The 25,437-nt window shown below is 45.1% G+C and overlaps 1 protein-coding gene across 1 annotated transcript in view; it reads right to left on the bottom strand.

The window, feature by feature from the left end:
• LOC306751086 (uncharacterized protein) overlaps nt 1-5,862 on the bottom strand; it is a 93,513-nt gene extending 87,651 nt beyond the window's left edge. The window contains exon 1 of the mRNA XM_079234613.1: nt 5,791-5,862. The gene's annotated coding sequence lies outside the window, so the exon portion shown is untranslated. The remainder of the gene's footprint in view (nt 1-5,790) is intronic.
• Between the last annotated feature and the right edge of the window lie 19,575 nt (nt 5,863-25,437).

Here is a 25,437-nt window from a genome sequence, read left to right as displayed (position 1 = left end):
TTCCATATCTCACAAAATACAACTTCATTCATACTTCCCGTTTAAAGAAATATATATAAATTAATTATATATGTAAAATAACATGGATTGTTAACATTATTAAACAGGCGACAGAAAATGTAAATCTATTCTATAGGAACATTTGTTTATCACCGAATTAGAAGAGCTTTGTTTGAGGATATTCTTCAATAAAACAAGTACGACTTTTATTGTGAAGGATTTATAGTACATGAAATGAGTTTATCCACCGCTTTACAGCCGCTCGTTTGACCATAAAATATATACGATCCATATCTGATGAGGCATGTCGCATTGAAGTGTCAAGTGTGGACACACATTCGCTGATACTGAATGAACCATCTGGTGCATCACAGAAGTTCCATTGAAAAGACAAGTATTCCCACGACTAAACTACTTCCTTAAGGCTGTCGTTTCCCTCACGCCGTGTGGCTGATTCTTTGAATGTGGCACGTTACCACTGCAAACTAAACACCTGAGGATGCAGTGGTGTAGTTATGTGGAGTTTTATATGAAGCTCATTCAACCAAATCCAGGAATAACTTTCACAATTAAAGCTAAAGAAAGCACTGAAACCATAACCGGTGAAAGGAAATCTAGAAAATATCTAGTTATTAAAAACATGCCGCTGTCTCAAAACCCGCCTCTTAACCTCCGTCTACCTCCCCATCCATCTGTACAGCGTCCGACTCTTCACCCGGCTCTATAAACCCCAGCAGCAGTAAAGCCTGCTTGCTGACACATTGGTCCAGCTGCTGCTGTTGTGAGGGTAGGTGGATTACAGCAACCGGCTCACTCTGTACCATCCCATTCTTCCCCTCCGTTCTCCATCCCTCCATCATTTCATTCACTCAATCCGCCGTTGTCACGCAATGTTGCACTCCAACCCTCCATCCCCACCAACACACACACACACACAACGCATCGATGCAAGTGTTCACACACGGGGTGTGTGTGTGTGTGTGGCTACCCAGGAGACACGGCACTGTGAAATCATGTTACTGGCTGTTGGGTCGCTAATAGAGGAAAGTCCACACGCCCTCCCAAGAGAAAATATGGCGTTGTGCAAAGTCTGGAGCAATTTGTCACACAGTTGACTCCGATTTAATTCGTTCATTTGAAAAATTAAGTTTTTGAGCTTCTACAGTCGTGGTTGCTTCAACATTTTGGTAAGTTTTAACCCTGACAAGTTACTGATAGGATAAAACATGTTAATAGAGAAGAGGAGAAGAATCCCTGAGTGGTGTTTCTATGGAATCACAGACCTGCAATCAGTTGATAAGATGGCCAGAGGTCAGATTGTGTTGCTCAGGATTTACAATAGCAAAACCAGTCCAACGGAGAGCCCAAACAGAAGAGCTATCCTAGCTGTGCTGTATCATCCATTATCACCACCTCTGGGAAATCACAATGGACATAGACTAAACAATTAATTGATTATTTATATTTTCCAATAATCATTAGCTGCAGCCCCAGATGGCTTTGCATGCTCTTAGCAATCAAGAGCTCTGCATTTGTCCAGAACAAGTAATGGCCACATATTGACTATACAATCTGTGATAAATAATTGATTGAAACAAGGGAGGCAAACCTGAGGCCTGGGAGGAAGAAGATGAAATTAGCTCTTTTTTTTGCATTTCATACAGCATAGAAAGAATGAATGCCTCGATTCACTTGGCTGTGACTCCCCTTAACAAGCCCGGACCTTATTACGAGGCTGTAAATCATACGAGGGTGAGCCGCACAAACTCAGACCTGACAACACTTCTCACGACAAATGGTGCCAAATTGAGGTTTAACTCATGCTTTGGCACGAAACAACCAATCCGGTTCAAGGAATTAAAAGCTTGCTGCTATAATGAACCACATTGATTTGACAGTAAATGGGTTCGATACTAATGGGAAAGCATCACCGGCTGTACTGGAGCTATTTACAGCTGTGGGGAGTATCGATCACCGCCGAACAGATCATAAATGCTTTCCTGCGGTCAACATGTACGCTGCATGTGGCCGAACTAATTACATGGCAGGCAACCAATCAACTGATGCTACAGTCTTGAGAATGTATTAAACAACACAGCATTCGTTTGGGTGGTACCACTCTGTTGACGCAGCAGAAAAAGCTGAGCCGAGGGAGTTTCCCAATCAGGAAAATCGTTGTTGATGGTCAAACAGTGTCTGATACCCCACCCATAAGCCTTTCCAACAGCATAATCAGAGGAGGCGCCGTTTTCGGAAACCGAAGATCTGACAAGCACATCCACTTTACCCGGGGATTGGACTGGTGTGGTGGTGAGAAAGGAGTCAGGGTTTGAACCCTTTTCAAGCGCTCTTATTCTCATTCCCTTCACAGCGTCTTCTGTCACAGCTGGAAGGCGCCATTCACACCCAATCGGGCGTTTCTCCCATTATTTGAATGCGGGGGGGGGGCGCATTAAGGCCGTGGCGGCGAGGACCACGAGGGATGCCGGAAAAACTTAACACAGTGGCCGACAGCAGAGAGTTGGAACTTAGTTAACTTGCGGGGATCGGCATTTCACATTTCACGAGTAGTCACTCAATTTGGCCTCGTTGCACTCATTGGAAACCCTTTAGATATGGCCAGACGACACGTCGTTCAAACTACTTTGTATCAATTATACCCCAACAAAGCGGCCCAATCCGAGCCACAAAGCTTAACCCTGCCGCACCAACGGACACCCAATGAGTAGCTCAGGAGCATCGTTGCGTAAGGATCATAATGCAGTCCTTGTCCCGGACTAAACTGCCCTCAGCAGCAGCATTGTTTGGCAGCACAGGAGCAAAAGGATGGATTTACCCTGCTTTATGATTCCTAGACAGAGAGAGTATCCTGCTGCAGTCGGGACGACCCGGACTGTGGCGCACAGATCGGCTTTCCTGCCCCCCCTTTTGACCCTGACTCCTCCTTGACCCGGACAGCTCCCAAATAAGCTTCAACAAACAAGGTTGCATCGTTGCAAAAAGCCCTTTCTGACACGTTTCAAGATGAATTATGACTCCCGGTCATGGTGAGCAGAAGAACGCCGCACATTATCCATCAGTTTATTTTCAGTGTCTGCGCAAGAACACGGGGAGTCGATGGCTCGCGGCTCCAGTCAATTGACATTCCACTGGCTGAGAGGAATTCAGAATCTTTCCAACCGAGTAACTCGTCTATTTGGTCCGGCCCTTTGCTCCCTGCCCTTCTACTGATTCAACCCTTTCTTCCATAAATTATGCTCAAGTAAGCCTTACGATTTAGCATACTGCTAGTTTATCATTGCACCTCCATCATCCTCTCTGTCAAAACCGACATATTTAAAGAATTTTGTGCTTTTGAAGTAATTCTACTGCATGGTTAATTTAAACAGAATAACATTCAAAAGGGTATAGAGCTAGAGAGTGTAAAGCCAGGATAATAATAATAATATTAACAAATGGTAGTTTCCATAACAGAGTATAAAAGTGTCAAGTAAAGAAACTGCCATTTAATCTATTTTTTGTATATCTAATAATTAAACCTGAATTTGACTTGGCAAATTTTTGTAAATAGAAAGATATGTTTGTATGCAAGTAAGGTAACGATCAAAGTATGTTTTGTTATCTGCACCAAAACCCAGGTATTGCACGTGGCAACATAAGGAGCCCTTAATGAATAATGTGTCCAATTTGTTCTGAGAGTGGCTTCTTTGTTCTGCTTTGGTGAAAATACATGCAGCTTTGCAGCTTCCCAGAATACAAAACCGTCGACGACTATAAAGCTACTGTGAGTGGTATTTGATGTTGAACTGGTAAAGTCAGTGGACTGACAGAGTGGCACCGAAGTAGAATGTGACAAGTCGGGCCGATGCATGAAAACGTTTTCATCACTGGAAATATCTGCTCTCAGTGGCACCAGTCCCGCTGTTGTATTTCCAGGTTGTTTCTCCTCTTAACAGGCGTCTCAACGATCCAAGCTTCTGATCTTGCAACCCGAAGTAACACAACTGCCTCCGACCAGACAGAACACTGAACAGGACACTGAACAGAAGATTGAGGAGACAGGCAGCGACGACTGTGCTCCCTGCTAGGAAAGGGTATCAACAATTGGGATCTATGATGTGGCCTCGAACTTCACCCGGCGCCAACAAACAATGGGCCATTACAGCACAATTAAGTTATAGGAGCTGAATCATCCTTCAAAATAAGAGCCTTCAGAGTGTTCTCTGTAAAGACAGCAGGGTAGCAGGGAGAGCGTTCAGGTGGGGTTCGATCCCTGCGCTGCAAACGCTGTAACGCCTCTCGTTCACCTCTGCACATTGTGAAACTGAACAGAGACAGTCGCTGTTCATTTCAGCAACTCTGGGGGAAGTCGGTATGACAGCGAGTGACCGCTGAGCCCTGTCTGGTAACCCCTCAAGCCCTAATACCTGATCACTTTGGCAGGCTTACCGCGAAGCAAACGAGCAACGGGACCATTTAGGGCCGTGATTGGATCTGGTCCATAATGAATTCAGGGCCTTAGATCAGTTGTTCCACCTCTTATTTCCCACTCAGTAATCTGGCTGAGGGGAGGATTGGAGAGTAATCTGGATAGAAGGAGGGAGACAGGGAGGGAGGGAGACAATCCTCTCTGCTGTGATTCCTCTTTACATCATCAGTTTCACCTACAAAAAGTGCAATAATGTCCCAGTGCAGGTGTGAACAATACAGTGATATTGTTATCATTAATGATTAACAACGCAGGCTGGGATCAAAAAGGGACAAACAAAACGAAGAGTTGCGTTTCATGCAACTCAAAAAAGAGGAACACAGTTTGTCACTTTGAACATCAATTGATGAAAACTATTTAATAAATAAACTTAAGGTCCACCTGTGAGCTTTTTCCAGCCCTTCAAACGCTCATTCTTCTCCTCAGCTTTGCAGGACCACGCTCAATTAGAATAGCCAACTCCAACATGAGCTGCAGCTGAAAGCTCTGGGAGGGTATCTTCGATTTTGCGTTTTTCCATTGTAGCTAAATCAAATATTGACCCCTAAAGTTTACTGTGCGCGTGTGAGGAGGGAATGGAGAAATCTGAATGAGTGAGAAGCTTATCTTTGAGCAGCAGCAGCATTGCGGGGCAGCCAATGACGAGCAGTGATCAGAGCGAGAACAAATCAGTGGAGACATAATATCTCAGTCTCTGACAAACAGAATGCACTGCTGTGATATGAAGGGAGTATGGCGGTGCACGTGCTCGACTACGTAAACACTGTACGACACAAGTCGCAGTGCTTCGGTCCCTCCTAGCAGACTGAATGAGTGGTTGAGTCAAGCTAACTAGCATAACCTCGCTCCTCTGTCTGCTGTGACTGTGCAACTTCACTGCACGGTGCGCACCCATGCTGCCTCAAGTGCTGTCGGGAATATCGGAAGGACCATATTCAGTCGCACGTGACCTGCCCACCGTCGTAGTAAATGCGACGGGCGGAGTGAAAGCTCATAGTAGGTGTTAGCTATGAGTCCATGAAAGTTGCAGAACATCTGCCCTCTGGCAAGAAACGTTATTACTGCGCGTCCGGCCCGCTGCTCTTCGAAAGAAAGCGTTTCCGAGGCGCACCTGAAGGCACCGTTATATCCTCCACCACCACACCGTCGCTGTGAGATCACTCGCCCGAAATCACCGTCCCTTCACTGCTACGAACAAACTGCCCAGCGGTGCGCGCGCTTGCTTCGCGCTCACAGCAAACGGCACACGTTCCCGACACGACGCGAGTACAACACAATGTTCGTCTTTAAACGTGACTCACCGTTAGTTGTCTGCTCTTTTTTTGACAGTTTGTCGGGAGTCCGCGAGCGTCGCTGTCACCGCTATGATCCGCCCACCCGAGTGTGCTCTCCGCCGGCCGCAGACTAACGTGATCCTCCCCGGAGGAGCTCGGCTCCAATCAGAGAGCGACGCGGGTGACCGGCATCCGTGTTAGCCAATGAAACCGACGCTACGCTGCGAGTGACAAGGTTATCGTCCAATCACAGAGTTCAAACCCTGGGCGGGCCCTCCGTCGTCACCAAATGTACTTTTGACAGACAACTTGTACACACAATGGAGAAGTTTGACTCCTTTTACGGGACGTTGCCTGCCCAATGGCAGGGGTGGGGGTGGGGGGCACACGGCCCCTGCCCAGGAAGACGCCCTGACATCGGCCAGATCACCGGATTGTCACCGATCAGTTGTTACGGCAAATACGGGTCCAGTTAGAGACGAGACGGATACGTCCACCTGCATTATGGATGGGACAGACAGTTCGACCATTTAGTCCGGATTATTATCTATTTATCTATTCTTTAAATATAATAGTTAAAGCTGGAAGGGCAAATAATGCAAGACACATCATAATACATGTTTATTTATTATAACTCCAATTATATTGATAATGAGATCAAACTAATGGCGGATGATGTGTTGAGATCGCATGTCTAGTAAATGTATTGAGCACATTATTGTGGCTAATTCCCCCATGAGAGCTAGTGAAATTGAAACAACTCTCCAAAAATAGAACCTGTGAGTAGAAAAAAATGTTTAAAGCAGTTTTAACCGCAAAATGGTTCAACCTCACATGTAGGTTTAGAGCGACACCTTGTGATAGAACTGGTAAACACCAGCCACGACGTGCCACTTCATTAGTCTGTGGATATACAGTATGGACACTGAGAGGACCAGTGTCCCCTGATGATAGACACCTGCTGCTCTGTTTAAGTCACACCTCATAATGACTGGCGTGTTGACAAGAACCCCTAACATGTTTCCTTTGTGGATGATTTAAAGGAGCAATGTACAGGTCATTCAGAGCATGAGTATCCTGCATGTGAGCGGGCTCCAGTTTACCACGCCATCCCGACCCCATCACCGTTGGCTGTCAGCACTCTTGCTCTGTTAGTAAGGTTAGCTGCAAGCCGCCGGCTCAGCCGTCACCACGTTAAGCCGTAACAAGAATGCTCCCAATCCTGTGGAAGAGGGAACTTTTAACTATGAACCAGTCTCAGTTTGATCGTGGTGCCTCTTTATTACCTACATTAGTGAATGAGACAATAATGAAGATGTACTTTTTTTTTTATTATTCTTGATGCTAGTCATCGGTGCTACCGACTCGGATTCCGTGCAAAATCAGACGAAATCATGAAGGTTCACCAGAAAGTCCTTCAGCTCAGACTCCAGCCTATTGCCTTCGACCTGCAGGTAGAGCACTGGCGGGAGGAGGAGAGCTCAGTGGCAGCAGCGTCTCCTCCTCCTCCTCTCTACTCCTCCGTTTCTGAGATTGGAGTGGGACACGGAAAAAAACTGAGGTCATGATCATCTTAGCAATAGAAGATCTTTGACGTCGCGAGTCTTGGCCAATCAGCGTTAAGATGTCTACAGCGGCTTCATTTCCCTCCCACCGGTTTAATAATAGCAAGCTAGTCAGCGTGCTAACACGTTAGCTAACGTTGTTGGAGAGACAGCGAGTGAGATTACTGGCAGCGGAGAGTCCGTGGCAGCGTGTGACGACAGACAGGAGAGCGGCGAGTCAGCGGCACTGCAGTTCTACCTACAGACACCTGACTACATATAAGGAGAGGACCAGTGGAGATTTGATCCAACTTTTATTTTAATAAAAAAAACGAAATGAGTTTCCTCCATAGGGTGGCCGGGCTCCTGTTTATATTTAAGGGTTTAAGATCTACGTGTAGGAAAAAGTGTATCCTCTAGTTAATTATAATCTATATAGTTATGCGGTTATAATCGCTGTCACACAGAGAGAGGTGCATGTTCAGGTTTACTGGTGGAAACATTATTCAGTGTTCTATCTAGACTAACAATGACGTCTCCTCAAAGTAAAGTGGTATAACAGTATGACATAATATGGTCAAATAAAAAGGCTGGTACATTATACATATTATGGAATATAAGTGTAATATTATGAAGTGAAATGTAGTAGTAGAAAAAATATATTCAGTATAGTATAGCAGTATTGCATATTGTAAATATTAAGTCTACAAAATATATATACACACACACACACACTACCGTTCAAAAGTTTGGGGTCACTTAGAAATGTCCTTATTTTTCAGAGAAAAGCACTGTTTTTTTCAATGAAGATAACATTAAATTAATCAGAAATACACCCTACATTGTTAATGTGGTAAATGACTATTCTAGGTGGAAACGTCTGGTTTTTAATGAAATATCTACATAGGTGTATAGAGGCCATTTCCAGCAACTATCACTCAGTATTCTAATGGTACATTGTGTTTGCTCATCGCATAGAAGACTAATGGATGATTAGTAAACCCTTGTGCAATTATGTTAGCACAACTTAAAACAGTTATGCTGGTGAGAGAAGCTATACAACTGGCCTTCCCAATGCATAGCATCACATGTGTGGGTTCCATTATACTCTCAAAATGGCCAGAAAAAGAGAACTTTCATGTGAAACTCGCCAGTCTGTTCTTGTTCTTAGAGATGAAGGCTCTTCCATGCGAGAAATTGCTGAACATTTGTCTGGGTGACCCCAAACTTTTGAACGGTAGTGTATGTGTGTGTGTGTGTGTGTGTGTGTGTGTGTGTGTGTATGTGTATGTATGTATGTATGTATATATATATATATATATATATATATATATATATATATATATATATATATATATATATATATATATACACACACACATATATATATATGTACACTTGGGTATTGACAAAAGAATAATTAAAACCCATAATGATCATAGTTTGTCAGCTTCTCGACGAGTGACGCTGTTCGGCACTGACTCGCCCGTCACTGCACTACACTCAAAATGCATCAGATTGATGCTTTAAAATATGGAATATTTCAATTTTTCTTACGGGGGAGCATGTTCCCGGACCCCCCTAGAGGGTTAATATCCTTCTCACCTTTTTCACCCCTGACCCGTTTTCATGCCTGATCTCACACCACTTAGATTCTCTGGTAATTTGGCTGATTCGTGTGATAAGATATTAGTATTTTGATTAACTGTTTACATGGATGAACATGGAACTTATGTTTTTCACCTCTTACAATGAGACTCAGGTCTCCCTTGTAAAAGAGGTATTGGTTTTCAATGGGACTTGGTTAAAGAAATATACATTATATGTAATCTGTTCTGTTCCATGTGTTAGTTTGTGATTAATATCTCTTTGTCATTCATTCAGGACGAGTCTGAGCCAGAGCTTGATGGTGTTGCAGTGGGCCTCCTTACTGTCATCAGTGACCATGACAAAAGTCCAGTTCACTACCACCCTGTGAGAATCTCTGTCATCATTGAAAGTGATGCCTTGGTCAGCCTCCCCAGACTGGCGATGCCTTTCTGGTAATCTTTGGATTTATCTATGCACTACACCTCAGCTACCCCAAAGCACTGACCAACACTTTTGAATTCACTCAAAAGATTTTACTTGGTCTAGAAAGTGGTAAACTGTCACCCAGGTTGCAGACCCTCAAGAATGACTTGATGATGTAGAAACTCATCTGAAAGAAGGCTGCAGGGAAAGCATTATAAAAGGCCAGTTCAAAGTTTTAAGTGAAAATGTTCTTAATGTTCGTAATTTCATCCAAATTGCTGCCCTGTTGCCTTATGCCGTGTTCACACCGGATGCGGCACAAATTTGTGGCGCGACCAGATTACATGCAAAGTCAATCCACAGATGCGCCGCCCCGCGAATAAATCGCCTTTTCGCGGGCCGGCGCGTCTGTGGATTGACTTTGCATGTAATCTGGTCGCGCCGCAAATTCGGGCCGCGTCCGGTGTGAACACGGCATAACTCAGGAATTAGCCAGGAAGCCAAAAGCACACAGTATTTTTTCTTTTACGAAAAATAATTAAATTTTGGTATTATTTATTATTTGTTTTGATTACTCAGATTACAATTCATTTAAGCTCTTGTTGTTCCATGTTATTAGTGCCACTGCACAGCAATATTGAACAGACCAGTGCATATGTCTCTGTTTCTGAGGCCTGACAAGGCGGATGTGGATTACAGCAGGTGATTGTCAGTCTAAGTTTGATAGGGGATGTATAGGCTTTCTGTCAGGAATTGTTACCAGGCAGCAAAGAGGTTTTGTAGGCATCAAATGTTAGAATCATCTAACGTTGCTTAGGTATATTTTAAAATATTTTTTTTGTTCTATTTATTTTAATTTATAAATGTTTTTCTATTTAATTGTAATATTGGAGTGTGCTAAAAGGGAGTGGGCAAGAAAATATGGTTCAATAGCAGATGTTCATGACTTTTAGCTATATTGAGTTTGTTGAACTCAATGTACTTAAGCCAATCAATTGCCTCAAAAATGTTAAGTTTCGAGTCACATCTTTTGAAGTAAACAAATTCAAAATGTTTGACTAATGTGTACTTAAAACAATGACAACACAAACTAATAAACATTGAGTTTGATTAACATGAAATGGTGTGGTTGTGTACTTATTTTTTTAAGGTCTGTGAACTTATTCCAGTGGTGGTCATAATAACTGAAAACTATTGAGTTTCCTTAACAGAAAACTGTAAGTCACATTAACTGAAAATATTTGAGTCGCGCTAATTGGGCACTCTAATTTAACTGTTATCAAAAGGTACAAGTAGCAAGTCATCCAACCTTTTAAGTTCTGGAAAATTTTGACTTTTAAGTTAATCAACTTTAAAAAATTGTGGCAATCAATTGCCTCAATTTTTTTAAGTTCTGGTAACTTATTTGGGTTTACAGTGCAGTTAGATAGGAGCCGGAGCACAGGAAGCTACAGGGTTCCAAAAGTTTAGTAAAAGTTATGTAAATGTGTTATATTCATGTGTTCATGACGCTCATTTACGCTGAGTTTGAAATAATGAATATGCTTTTAAAAGAAAGACGCTCAAAATATAAGCAGGCATACATACAGGCATCTATATAAATGTTTATTCTTTTAATCAAACTATTGTCTCATTAATTTGTGTCATTTAAGGTTTACTGTATGCTTTGTATTGTCATTGTTAGTTTAAATACTACATTTACTCACTTTTTACTGTTTACACCCAGATTTTTCTTCACCTCCCTCTTTCGCTCTCTGAGGATAAACGTCCTCTCTCTCTTTCTCCGTGCGTTTGTCATGTTTCCGGAAGTCAGAACGGCGGCTTGGTCACGTGGTACAGGACCGACGCATCACGTCGCCCTGGGTTTCGACGCTCATTGGGATATTCAAGTTGTTGTTTTTTAAAATTATCTTACAACTGTGTTTATTCCGTCTGCTAGTTTTATTCCGTCTGCTAGTATAACTTACCCAAGCAACTAAAAACAAAAATAGACCAATACTACAATATAAATACGACATGATGTATGTACATTATTGGCTGACACGGTGGTGTGGGGGTTAAGTACTGGTTCCCCTAACATGCCTACGCGAGACCATCCCTACGCGAGACCCGGGTTCGCCTCCGGGTTGGTCGCGCATGGCGAAGCTTGCACTAGTTTCTCGTGTCAGGTGGGTTTCCGTCAAGGTTTCCTCCCACAAACTTAGAGACTGTCAGTACAACTGCGAAACGCGTAGTCAGAATGTCTCTAAGAAGAACTGTGACCGCATCAGTACATCCGTGTGAAGGTGCATGTGCACGGATATACCGATGGGTAATTGGGGTCGAGAAGGGTGCAAAGGGTGAGGTTAGACTCCCCTGGAAGAACAGGAAGAACTGGAAGAACGCCCCCAAGGAAGAACTCCCCCAAAGAAGAACAACAGTTCAAAAAAACTTTTTAATTTTTTTTTTAAATTAATTTTATTAATACATATATTATTATATATTTTAGTAATACATATTTTTAATGTATTAATACATATATTATATGTTTTATTTTATTAATACATATATTATATATTTTATTTAGAGATATATCTCACTATCTGCAAAACTAGAAAACTCACACCAAAACAATCTAGATTAATAAATAGCACCGGAAGCTAATTCAATGCACATCAAAGTGTACCGTGAGACAAATTCATATCCAATATGAATTAATCTACTCTCAAAAAGTGTAAATACTTAAAAACTGTTGTGCAAAAACATCTATGTGTGAACGTTTTAGAGGACACTGTTCATTTTAAGAGCTGCGTTATCAGGTTGGACAGTTCGGAAAAACTTTTTTAAACACAAATACATTTTCTTTTTTTACATTCATATAAATCATTGGAATGTATTTGTAAATCCTTCTGTGTGCATTTGTAAATATAATATATTTGTGAATTGTTCTGTATTTGTGAATTTTTCTGTGTGCATTTGCCATTATTGAGACATATTCCTGTAGTATAAGTATACTGCATTAGTTTTGTTATTCAGATGTTTGTGGTTATCCTCTCATCTCCAGATGCACCCGGACATTAGTAGAATAATCACATTGTTATATGTTCCCATTGATGAAGCTCATGACTACAAATCAAACTCTTGTTTGGGACATCATTAATATCTGGTATAAACTATTTCAGAAATGTGCATTTGACAAAGCAACACGTTGAGCAAAGGTTGCGACATGTTTGGCTCAGGAGCCAGAGCTTCCTCAGCCTCCACGTCATCGCCCTCCTCCTCTTCCTCTCCTCCTTTTCCTCCTCCTCTCCACTACTTAAGCCCCGCTGGTCCTGAGCGGTCCTCCTGATCAGCCTGCTGTCCGAGATTAGGCTCGAATTTCGCGACCCTCGTGTGCTTCTTCATCTTCGCGTGCCCGTCGGACTGCGCGCCCCCGACCTACTACCAGGGCGCTCGGCCTGAGCAGAGAGGTGATGGCTCTGCTGGACCAGATCCACGCGTCCCCACGCACGGTAAGCGCGCCGCCGTGCGCGGCCCCGCGCGTCTCTGTGCCGCTCCGGTGCTCCTGTAACGACGCGTGTTTGTTGTGTTGCAGAAAACGTGCACGGAAGTTCTGCCGGTGATCTTCATTGATGTGCATGTAAGTTTAAATCAACGGGATGACGCAAGGCTTGTTATGAGTAGGGATGGGTATCGTTTGGGTTTTTTCCGATACCGGTGCTAAACCGATACTTTTTTATTGCCGTTCAAGGCAATTCCTTTTCTTAAAATTGAACAATATATTAACTGTTTAAAGTATACTTTACATATAAATAAATGCATACATACGGCACACTTGTCTTCAAACTACAGCTTCAACCTTTTAATTTCAAACTATAAACAATATACATTTAAAAAAAGAACAGACACAAGCATCAGGTGGCCTGATGGGACCGTGTGCAACAGAACTCAGACACTGTTGGATTCTACAAACTGCTGCTTTACTGGACTACACGTAATCATTCATATCAACTTGAGATTTGTTCCAGCAAGCCGATGACTATCTAGACTACATCAGTTTAATGTAGCCTTCTTTTTTTGAGCAGCTGCAGGGATCATTTTAAAGCTCAAACTGAGTTCCTACACTGAAAGTCCACGTTCTCTGTAGCTTCGAGGGACGCTCGTTTTAAATTCTGAGCAGTAAGCACACTGGAAAATGTGCTTTTACGGAACATTATTCTATGTCAGTACAACAAATTATTGAAGTTGTCATGATAACACAAATTAACTAGTTAGCAACATCTCAAAGACAAATAAAACGATAACCTGAAAATTCACAATCAACTGAATTAACGTCACTAGATCCTTTCCCGGACGCCGTTAGCTTCCTTTTCCGGACGTAGCCGACGTGACGCAGTTTCCGGTCTTTTTGCCGGCATTTTCACCGCCGATCGCCAGAAAAGTGTAAGTAGTATTACTTTATACATATCAAAGAATCTACGTTTTAAATTTCATGAATATATATGGACGTTTACATGTCTAAATACTATAGGAAAGTAACTTTGATGAGAGAAAGCAGTAAGAACGCTCGGGAGACGCTCGGGCGGCGCTCGGGAGACGCTCGGGCGGCGCTCGGGCGGCGCTCGGGCGACGATCTTTACTCTGAAAAGTATCTCTGTATTTTCATCGTACTGCTAATATGAGTTAGCTTATGAGTGTATTTTAACGCTAGCTTTAAGCTACTTTGTCTAGCCAATGAAAATGCACCATCATGTGTGATGTGATCTGTAGTTGAGGGAAGGAAGGGAGGGGGGCAGACAAACATGTTTGATGTCTGAAAAAAAAGTTGCGACAGCGGGAAAAACGAACAAATAATCAGAGCGCTGTAAGGTAGGCAGCTGTTTGTTTGTTGATCTGAAACATAAAGGCAGACATAACCAAATGTGTTTCTTGTTTTTTCATAAGCCAGGCTACATCAAGTATTTAAGATCACAATGATTTTACTACTCCTCCAATGAATCGCCACCTTAACGTGGTGGAGGAGTTTGAGTGGCTCAGTGATCCTGGGAGCTATGTTGTCCGGGGCGTCAGCCCCTGGTAGGGTCTCCCAAGGCAAACAGGTCTCGGGGGAGAGCCCAGACTAAGAGCGATTCAAAAAACCCTGATGAATAGCAGCCCACGGTCTAAAGCTACCTCGCCCGGACAAGGGAAACCGGGGCACCCTCCCGGAGCCAGACCCAGGAGGAGAGCTCGTCGGCGAGCGTCTGGTGGCCGGGCTTTCGCCCATGGGGCCCGGTCGGGCTCAGCCCGAAGAAACAACATGGAGCAGCAGTCACCCCGTGGACCCACCACCCGCGGGGAGAATTATCGGGGTCGGGTGCTATGCAGACCGGGCGGCGGGCCAGGCAGGAGACCTGGGCGAGCCGATCGCCGGCAGCATAGACTAGCTCTAGGGACGTGGAACGTCACCTCGCTAGCGGGGAAAGAGCCGGAGCTGGTGCAGGAGGTGGAGCGGTACCAGCTAGATTTAGTTGGGCTCACCTCCACGCACAGCATGGGCTCTGGAACCAAGCTCCTGGAGAAGGGTTGGACTTTGTCCTTTTCTGGAGATGCCCAGGGTGAGAGGCGCCGGGCGGGAGTGGGGATACTCACGAGCCCCCGGCTGAGCACCGCTATGTTGGAGTTTTCCCCGGAGAACGAGAGGGTCGCCTCCCTGCGCCTACGGGTTGCAGGGAGTAAAGCTCTGACTGTTGTTTGTGCTCATGCACCGAACAGCAGTTCGGAGTATCCGGCCTTCTTGGAGTCGGTGGGAGGGGTCCTGGAAAGGGCGCCGCCTGCCGACTCCATAGTTCTCCTGGGAGACTTTCAACGCTCACGTGGGCAATGACAGAGAAACCTGGTGGGGCGTGATTGGGAGGAACGGCTTGCCCGATCTGAACCCGAATGGTGTTTTGTTGTTGGACTTCTGTGCTAGTCACAGTTTGTCCATAACGAACACCATGTTCGAGCCTAAGGTGGCTCATAAGTGTACCTGGTACCAGAACACCTTAGGCCGGAGATCAATGATCGACTTTGTAGTCGTATCATCTGATCTGCGGCCGTATGTCTTGGACACTCGGGTGAAGAGAGGAGCAGAGCTGTCAACTGATCACCACCTGGTGGTGAGTTGGATCAGATGGCGGGGGAGTCGGCTAGAAAGACCTGGCAAGCCCAAACGTATAGTGAGGGTGAACTGGGAACGTCTGGCGGAGGATCCTGTCCGGGAGGTCTTCAACTCCCACCTCTGGAAGAACTTCTCACAAATCCCGAGGGAGGCTGGGGACATGGAACCCGAGTGGACCATGTTCAAAGCCTCTATTGTGGACGCGGCTGCTCGGGGCTGTGGCCAGATGGTCATCGGTGCCTGTCGTGGCGGCAACCCGAGAACCCGGTGGTGGACACCGGGGGTGAGGGAAGCCGTCAAACTGAAGAAGGAGGCCTTTCGGGCCTGGCTGGCCCAGGGGTCTCCTGAAGCAGCTGACGGGTACCGGCAGGCCAGAAGGGCTGCAGCTGCGATGGTCGTGGATGCTAAAACTCGGGCATGGGAGGAGTTCGGGGAGGCCATGGAGAAGGACTTTCGGTTGGCCTCAAGGAAGTTCTGGCAAACCATCCGACGGCTCAGGAAGGGAAAGCAGGGCCTACCCCAGGCTGTTCTCAGCAGGGGGGGGGGAACTGCTGACCCGGACTGGGGACATCGTCGGGCGGTGGAAAGAGCACTTTGAGGAACTCCTAAACCCGGCTAACATGTCCCCCGGAGAGGGGGCAGCGCCGGAAGTCTTTGGGGTGGTTTCTCCCATATCCCTGGCAGAGGTCGCTAAGGTAGTCAAAAAGCTCCTTGGTGGCAAGGCGCCAGGGGTGGATGAGATCCGCCCTGAGATGCTGAAAGCGCTGGACATTGTTGGGCTGTCTTGGTTGACACGCCTTTTCAGTGTCGCATGGGGGTCGGGAACAGTGCCCATGGACTGGCAGACCGGGGTGGTGGTTCCCATCTTCAAGAGGGGGGACCGGAGAGTGTGCTCAAACTATCGTGGCATCACACTGCTCAGCCTCCCGGGGAAAGCTTATGCCAGGGTGCTGGAAAGGAGGCTCCGACCGCTTGTCGAACCTCAGATTCAAGACGAGCAGTGCGGATTCCGTCCCGGTCGTGGAACAGTGGACCAGCTCTTTACCCTTGCAAGACTACTGGAGGGGTCCTGGGAGTTTGCCCAACCAGTCTACATGTGCTTTGTGGACTTGGAGAAGGCTTTCGACCGGGTCCCTCGGGGGTTTTTGTGGGGGGGTGCTGCGGGAGTATGGGGTGCCGGACCCGTTGGCACGGGCTATCCGGTCTTTGTACGCCTGCAGTAGGAGCTGTGTTCGTATCCTCGGTAATAAGTCAGACACGTTCCCGGTGGGTGTTGGCCTCCGCCAGGGCTGCCCTTTATCACCGGTCCTGTTCGTGACCTTCATGGACAGGATATCTAGGCGCAGCCAGAGGGCGGAGAGGATCCGGTTCGGGAGTCTCGGGATCGCCTCTCTGCTGTTCGCGGATGATGTGGTCCTGTTTGCCTCCTCGGACTGTGACCTCCAGCATTCACTGGGGCGTTTTGCAGCCGAGTGTGAAGCGGCAGGGATGAGAGTTAGCGCCTCCAAATCTGAGGCCATGGTGCTCTGCCAAAAACCGGTGGATTGCTCCCTCCAGGTGGGGACAAACTGCCTACCCCAAGCGAAGGAGTTCAAGTATCTCGGGGTCTTGTTCACGAGTGAGGGTAAGGTGGAGCGGGAGATCGACAGACGGATCGGTGCGGCTGCAGCAATAAAACAGGCGCTGTACCGGTCCGTCCTGGTGAAGAGGGAGCTGAGCCGGAAGGCGAAGCTCTCCATTTACTGGTCGGTCTATGTTCCAACCCTCACCTATGGTCACGAACTCTGGGTCGTGACCGAAAGAACGAGATCTCGAATACAAGCGGCCGAAATGAGCTTCCTCCGCAGGGTGGCCGGGCTCACCCTTAGAGATAGGGTAAGGAGCTCGGACATCAGGAGGGAGCTTGGAGTCGAGTCGCTGCTCCTTCGTGTCGAAAGGAGTCAGCTGAGGTGGTTCGGGCATCTAGTCAGGATGCCTCCTGGACGCCTCCCATTAGAGGTTTTCCAGGCACGTCCAACTGGTAGGAGACCCCGGGGAAGACCGAGGACACGCTGGAGGGATTATATCTCCCGGCTGGCCTTGGAACGCCTCGGGATCCTCCAGAATGAGCTGGAAAGTGTTGCGGGTGAGAGGGAAGCCTGGGTCGGCCTGCTGAACCTGCTGCCACCGCGACCCGACCCCGGATAAGCGGCTGATAATGGATGGATGGATGGATGATTTTACTAATACATGATGCAAATAATGTTGGCGTGTGTTTGAGAGTGAGGGAGAAAGAGACTGTCTGTACATTTGTTGAAAGTCAGCAGTGGCTCTTATCATTAGAAATAGTGTTTGTGTAGATACACCTCCAATATAATACAGTGCTAGGTTATATATAAGTTTCACCAAAATGTAATATTGTTGAGTAAATTTCTCTCTTGTGTGATTTATGTTCCAGCCTGAAAAGATAGAACCTAGTCAGAACGAGGAGACAAGAGAGAGAGAGGGAGCGAACGAGGACAAGAGAGCGAGGACAAGAGAGCGAGGACAAGAGAGCGAGGACAAGGACGAGAGAAAGAGGACAAGAGAGAGAGGACAAGAGAGAGAGGACGAGGACAAGAGAGAGAACGAGAGAGGACGAGAGCGAGAGGACAAGAGAGTCAGAGCGAGGAGACAAGAGAGTCAGAGCGAGGAGACAAGAGAGACAGAGCGAGGAGACAAGAGAGACAGAAAAGAAAGACCACAAGGAGAATAGAAGCAGGAAAAGAGAAGAATAAGCAAAAGACTTGAAAGAAAAGAAAGGTAGGTAACATGTGTCTGTGTGAGAGTGTTTTCCTTTACAGGAGGATCAAGAAAAAAGAAAAGATGGATATAGAAATTGTAAATCTGCAATAGTTTAAGGTAAATATATACATATGTCTATAAATGTGTCTATACATGGTAATCTGGCAATTTATATAATTCATCAACATTATTCAGACCTTTAAAACAAATTTTGAATTTAATTTCTGACTGTGCCAAAATGAATGTGTATTTGCAGATGCCAAACATCGGTTATATATCAGGTTCACCAAAATGTAATATTGTTGAGTAAATTTCTCTCTTGTGTGATTTATGTTCCTGCCTGAAAAGATAGAACCGAGTCAGAACGAGGGGACGAGAGAGAGAGAACAAGAGAGAGAGAGAGCGAGGACGTGAGAGAGGACAAGGACGAGAGAGGACAAGGACGAGAGAGAACGAGGATGAGAGAGAGGACAAGAGAGAGGACAAGAGAGAGAGAGAACGAGGACAAGAGAGAGGACAAAGAGAGAGAGAGAGGACAAGAGAGAGACAGAACGAGGACAAGAGGGAGGACAAGAGAGAGAGAGACAACGAGGACGAGAGAGAGATTGAGGACCAGAGCGAGGAGACAAGAGAGACAGAAAAGAAAGACAGCAAGGACAATAGAAGCAGGAAAAGAGAAGAATAAGGCCGTGCTGGAGGTGAAGGCAGGCAGGCTCAGTGTTCGGCAGGCAGCCCAGAAGTTTGGGGTCCCGAAGTCCAGCCTGGGTGACCGAGTCAGTGGAAGGGTGTCCTCTGACTGTGGGCCTGGTCAGAAGACATTCCTCACCCCTGCAGATGAGGATTCCCTGGTGGAGTACCTCTTGTACTCTGCCAGTCATGGGTTTCCACTGACGAAGTCTCAGGTCCTGGCCCACGCTCTGGCAATTTACAATCACCGCCATCAGGCAGCCACTAAGACCGGGCTTGGCCAGACGTGGTGGATCAATTTCCGATATTTTGATTAACTGTTTACATGGATGAACATGGATCTTATGTTTTTCACCTCTTACAATGAGACTCAGGTCTCCCTTGTAAAAGAGGTATTGGTTTTCAATGGGACTTGGTTAAAGAAATATACATTATATGTAATCTGTTCTGTTCCATGTGTTAGTTTGTGATTAATATCTCTTTGTCATTCATTCAGGACGAGTCTGAGCCACAGCTTGATGGTGTTGCAGTGGGCCTCCTTACTGTCATCAGTGACCATGACAAAAGTCCAGTTCACTACCACCCTGTGAGAATCTCTGTCATCATTGAAAGTGATGCCTTGGTCAGCCTCCCCAGACTGGCGATGCCTTTCTGGTAATCTTTGGATTTATCTATGCACTACACCTCAGCTACCCCAAAGCACTGACCAACACTTTTGAATTCACTCAAAAGATTTTACTTGGTCTAGAAAGTGGTAAACTGTCACCCAGGTTGCAGACCCTCAAGAATGACTTGATGATGTAGAAACTCATCTGAAAGAAGGCTGCGGGAAAGCATTATAAAAGGCCAGTTCAAAGTTTTAAGTGAAAATGTTCTTAATGTTCGTAATTTCATCCAAATTGCTGCCCTGTTGCCTTATGCCGTGTTCACACCGGATGCGGCACAAATTTGTGGCGCGACCAGATTACATGCAAAGTCAATCCACAGATGCGCCGCCCCGCGAATAAATCGCCTTTTCGCGGGCCGGCGCGTCTGTGGATTGACTTTGCATGTAATCTGGTCGCGCCGCAAATTCGGGCCGCGTCCGGTGTGAACACGGCATAACTCAGGAATTAGCCAGGAAGCCAAAAGCACACAGTATTTTTTCTTTTACGAAAAATAATTAAATTTTGGTATTATTTATTATTTGTTTTGATTACTCAGATTACAATTCATTTAAGCTCTTGTTGTTCCATGTTATTAGTGCCACTGCACAGCAATATTGAACAGACCAGTGCATATGTCTCTGTTTCTGAGGCCTGACAAGGCGGATGTGGATTACAGCAGGTGATTGTCAGTCTAAGTTTGATAGGGGATGTATAGGCTTTCTGTCAGGAATTGTTACCAGGCAGCAAAGAGGTTTTGTAGGCATCAAATGTTAGAATCATCTAACGTTGCTTAGGTATATTTTAAAATATTTTTTTTGTTCTATTTATTTTAATTTATAAATGTTTTTCTATTTAATTGTAATATTGGAGTGTGCTAAAAGGGAGTGGGCAAGAAAATATGGTTCAATAGCAGATGTTCATGACTTTTAGCTATATTGAGTTTGTTGAACTCAATGTACTTAAGCCAATCAATTGCCTCAAAAATGTTAAGTTTCGAGTCACATCTTTTGAAGTAAACAAATTCAAAATGTTTGACTAATGTGTACTTAAAACAATGACAACACAAACTAATAAACATTGAGTTTGATTAACTTGAAATGGTGTAGTTGTGTACTTATTTTTTTAAGGTCTGTGAACTTATTCCAGTGGTGGTCATAATAACTGAAAACTATTGAGTTTCCTTAACAGAAAACTGTAAGTCACATTAACTGAAAATATTTGAGTCGCGCTAATTGAGCACTCTAATTTAACTGTTATCAAAAGGTACAAGTAGCAAGTCATCCAACCTTTTAAGTTCTGGAAAATTTTGACTTTTAAGTTAATCAACTTAAAAAAATTGAGGCAATTGATTGCCACAATTTTTTAAAGTTCTGGTAACTTATTTGGGTTTACAGTGCAGTTAGATAGGAGCCGGAGCACAGGAAGCTACAGGGTTCCAAAAGTTTAGTAAAAGTTATGTAAATGTGTTATATTCATGTGTTCATGACGCTCATTTACGCTGAGTTTGAAATAATGAATATGCTTTTAAAAGAAAGACGCTCAAAATATAAGCAGGCATACATACAGGCATCTATATAAATGTTTATTCTTTTAATCAAACTATTGTCTCATTAATTTGTGTCATTTGAGGGTTTACTGTATGCTTTGTATTGTCATTGTTAGTTTAAATACTACATTTACTCACTTTTTACTGTTTACACCCAGATTTTTCTTCACCTCCCTCTTTCGCTCTCTGAGGATAAACGTCCTCTCTCTCTTTCTCCGTGCGTTTGTCATGTTTCCGGAAGTCAGAACGGCGGCTTGGTCACGTGGTACAGGACCGACGCATCACGTCGCCCTGGGTTTCGACGCTCATTGGGATATTCAAGTTGTTGTTTTTTAAAATTATCTTACAACTGTGTTTATTCCGTCTGCTAGTTTTATTCCGTCTGCTAGTATAACTTACCCAAGCAACTAAAAACAAAAATAGACCAATACTACAATATAAATACGACATGATGTATGTACATTATTGGCTGACACGGTGGTGTGGGGGTTAAGTACTGGTTCCCCTAACATGCCTACGCGAGACCATCCCTACGCGAGACCCGGGTTCGCCTCCGGGTTGGTCGCGCATGGCGAAGCTTGCACTAGTTTCTCGTGTCAGGTGGGTTTCCGTCAAGGTTTCCTCCCACAAACTTAGAGACTGTCAGTACAACTGCGAAACGCGTAGTCAGAATGTCTCTAAGAAGAACTGTGACCGCATCAGTACATCCGTGTGAAGGTGCATGTGCACGGATATACCGATGGGTAATTGGGGTCGAGAAGGGTGCAAAGGGTGAGGTTAGACTCCCCTGGAAGAACAGGAAGAACTGGAAGAACGCCCCCAAGGAAGAACTCCCCCAAAGAAGAACAACAGTTCAAAAAAACTTTTTAATTTTTTTTTTAAATTAATTTTATTAATACATATATTATTATATATTTTAGTAATACATATTTTTAATGTATTAATACATATATTATATTTTTTATTTTATTAATACATATATTATATATTTTATTTAGAGATATATCTCACTATCTGCAAAACTAGAAAACTCACACCAAAACAATCTAGATTAATAAATAGCACCGGAAGCTAATTCAATGCACATCAAAGTGTACCGTGAGACAAATTCATATCCAATATGAATTAATCTACTCTCAAAAAGTGTAAATACTTAAAAACTGTTGTGCAAAAACATCTATGTGTGAACGTTTTAGAGGACACTGTTCATTTTAAGAGCTGCGTTATCAGGTTGGACAGTTCGGAAAAACTTTTTTAAACACAAATACATTTTCTTTTTTTACATTCATATAAATCATTGGAATGTATTTGTAAATCCTTCTGTGTGCATTTGTAAATATAATATATTTGTGAATTGTTCTGTATTTGTGAATTTTTCTGTGTGCATTTGCCATTATTGAGACATATTCCTGTAGTATAAGTATACTGCATTAGTTTTGTTATTCAGATGTTTGTGGTTATCCTCTCATCTCCAGATGCACCCGGACATTAGTAGAATAATCACATTGTTATATGTTCCCATTGATGAAGCTCATGACTACAAATCAAACTCTTGTTTGGGACATCATTAATATCTGGTATAAACTATTTCAGAAATGTGCATTTGACAAAGCAACACGTTGAGCAAAGGTTGCGACATGTTTGGCTCAGGAGCCAGAGCTTCCTCAGCCTCCACGTCATCGCCCTCCTCCTCTTCCTCTCCTCCTTTTCCTCCTCCTCTCCACTACTTAAGCCCCGCTGGTCCTGAGCGGTCCTCCTGATCAGCCTGCTGTCCGAGATTAGGCTCGAATTTCGCGACCCTCGTGTGCTTCTTCATCTTCGCGTGCCCGTCGGACTGCGCGCCCCCGACCTACTACCAGGGCGCTCGGCCTGAGCCGGGAGGTGATGGCTCTGCTGGACCGGATCCACGCGTCCCCACGCACGGTAAGCGCGCCGCCGTGCGCGGCCCCGCGCGTCTCTGTGCCGCTCCGGTGCTCCTGTAACGACGCGTGTTTGTTGTGTTGCAGAAAACGTGCACGGAAGTTCTGCCGGTGATCTTCATTGATGTGCATGTAAGTTTAAATCAACGGGATGACGCAAGGCTTGTTATGAGTAGGGATGGGTATTGTTTGGGTTTTTTCCGATACCGGTGCTAAACCGATACTTTTTTATTGCCAAGGCAATTCCTTTTCTTAAAATTGAACAATATATTAACTGTTTAAAGTATACTTTACATATAAATAAATGCATACATACGACACACTTGTCTTCAAACTACAGCTTCAACCTTTTAATTTCAAACTATAAACAATATACATTTAAAAAAAAGAACAGACACAAGCATCAGGTGGCCTGATGGGACCGTGTGCAACAGAACTCAGACACTGTTGGATTCTACAAACTGCTGCTTTACTGGACTACACGTAATCATTCATATCAACTTGAGATTTGTTCCAGCAAGCCGAGGACTATCTAGACTACATCAGTTTAATGTAGCCTTCTTTTTTTGAGCAGCTGCAGGGATCATTTTAAAGCTCAAACTGAGTTCCTACACTGAAAGTCCACGTTCTCTGTAGCTTCGAGGGACGCTCGTTTTAAATTCTGAGCAGTAAGCACACTGGAAAATGTGCTTTTACGGAACATTATTCTATGTCAGTACAACAAATTATTGAAGTTGTCATGATAACACAAATTAACTAGTTAGCAACATCTCAAAGACAAATAAAACGATAACCTGAAAATTCACAATCAACTGAATTAACGTCACTAGATCCTTTCCCGGACGCCGTTAGCTTCCTTTTCCGGACGTAGCCGACGTGACGCAGTTTCCGGTCTTTTTGCCGGCATTTTCACCGCCGATCGCCAGAAAAGTGTAAGTAGTATTACTTTATACATATCAAAGAATCTACGTTTTAAATTTCATGAATATATATGGACGTTTACATGTCTAAATACTATAGGAAAGTAACTTTGATGAGAGAAAGCAGTAAGAACGCTCGGGAGACGCTCGGGCGGCGCTCGGGCGGCGCTCGGGCGGTGCTCGGGCGGCGCTCGGGCGGCGCTCGGGCGACGATCTTTACTCTGAAAAGTATCTCTGTATTTTCATCGTACTGCTAATATGAGTTAGCTTATGAGTGTATTTTAACGCTAGCTTTAAGCTACTTTGTCTAGCCAATGAAAATGCACCATCATGTGTGATGTGATCTGTAGTTGAGGGAAGGAAGGGAGGGGGGCAGACAAACATGTTTGATGTCTGAAAAAAAAGTTGCGACAGCGGGAAAAACGAACAAATAATCAGAGCGCTGTAAGGTAGGCAGCTGTTTGTTTGTTGATCTGAAACATAAAGGCAGACATAACCAAATGTGTTTCTTGTTTTTTCATAAGCCAGGCTACATCAAGTATTTAAGATCACAATGATTTTACTACTCCTCCAATGAATCGCCACCTTAACGTGGTGGAGGAGTTTGAGTGGCTCAGTGATCCTGGGAGCTATGTTGTCCGGGGCGTCAGCCCCTGGTAGGGTCTCCCAAGGCAAACAGGTCTCGGGGGAGAGCCCAGACTAAGAGCGATTCAAAAAACCCTGATGAATAGCAGCCCACGGTCTAAAGCTACCTCGCCCGGACAAGGGAAACCGGGGCACCCTCCCGGAGCCAGACCCAGGAGGAGAGCTCGTCGGCGAGCGTCTGGTGGCCGGGCTTTCGCCCATGGGGCCCGGTCGGGCTCAGCCCGAAGAAACAACATGGAGCAGCAGTCACCCCGTGGACCCACCACCCGCGGGGAGAATTATCGGGGTCGGGTGCTATGCAGACCGGGCGGCGGGCCAGGCAGGAGACCTGGGCGAGCCGATCGCCGGCAGCATAGACTAGCTCTAGGGACGTGGAACGTCACCTCGCTAGCGGGGAAAGAGCCGGAGCTGGTGCAGGAGGTGGAGCGGTACCAGCTAGATTTAGTTGGGCTCACCTCCACGCACAGCATGGGCTCTGGAACCAAGCTCCTGGAGAAGGGTTGGACTTTGTCCTTTTCTGGAGATGCCCAGGGTGAGAGGCGCCGGGCGGGAGTGGGGATACTCACGAGCCCCCGGCTGAGCACCGCTATGTTGGAGTTTTCCCCGGAGAACGAGAGGGTCGCCTCCCTGCGCCTACGGGTTGCAGGGAGTAAAGCTCTGACTGTTGTTTGTGCTCATGCACCGAACAGCAGTTCGGAGTATCCGGCCTTCTTGGAGTCGGTGGGAGGGGTCCTGGAAAGGGCGCCGCCTGCCGACTCCATAGTTCTCCTGGGAGACTTCAACGCTCACGTGGGCAATGACAGAGAAACCTGGTGGGGCGTGATTGGGAGGAACGGCTTGCCCGATCTGAACCCGAATGGTGTTTTGTT

This window comes from Taurulus bubalis, assembly GCF_910589615.1.
Source record: "Taurulus bubalis genome assembly, chromosome: 18".
Taxonomy (NCBI): Eukaryota; Metazoa; Chordata; class Actinopteri; order Perciformes; family Cottidae; genus Taurulus; species Taurulus bubalis.
This window is presented reverse-complemented; position numbering and strand designations above follow the sequence as displayed.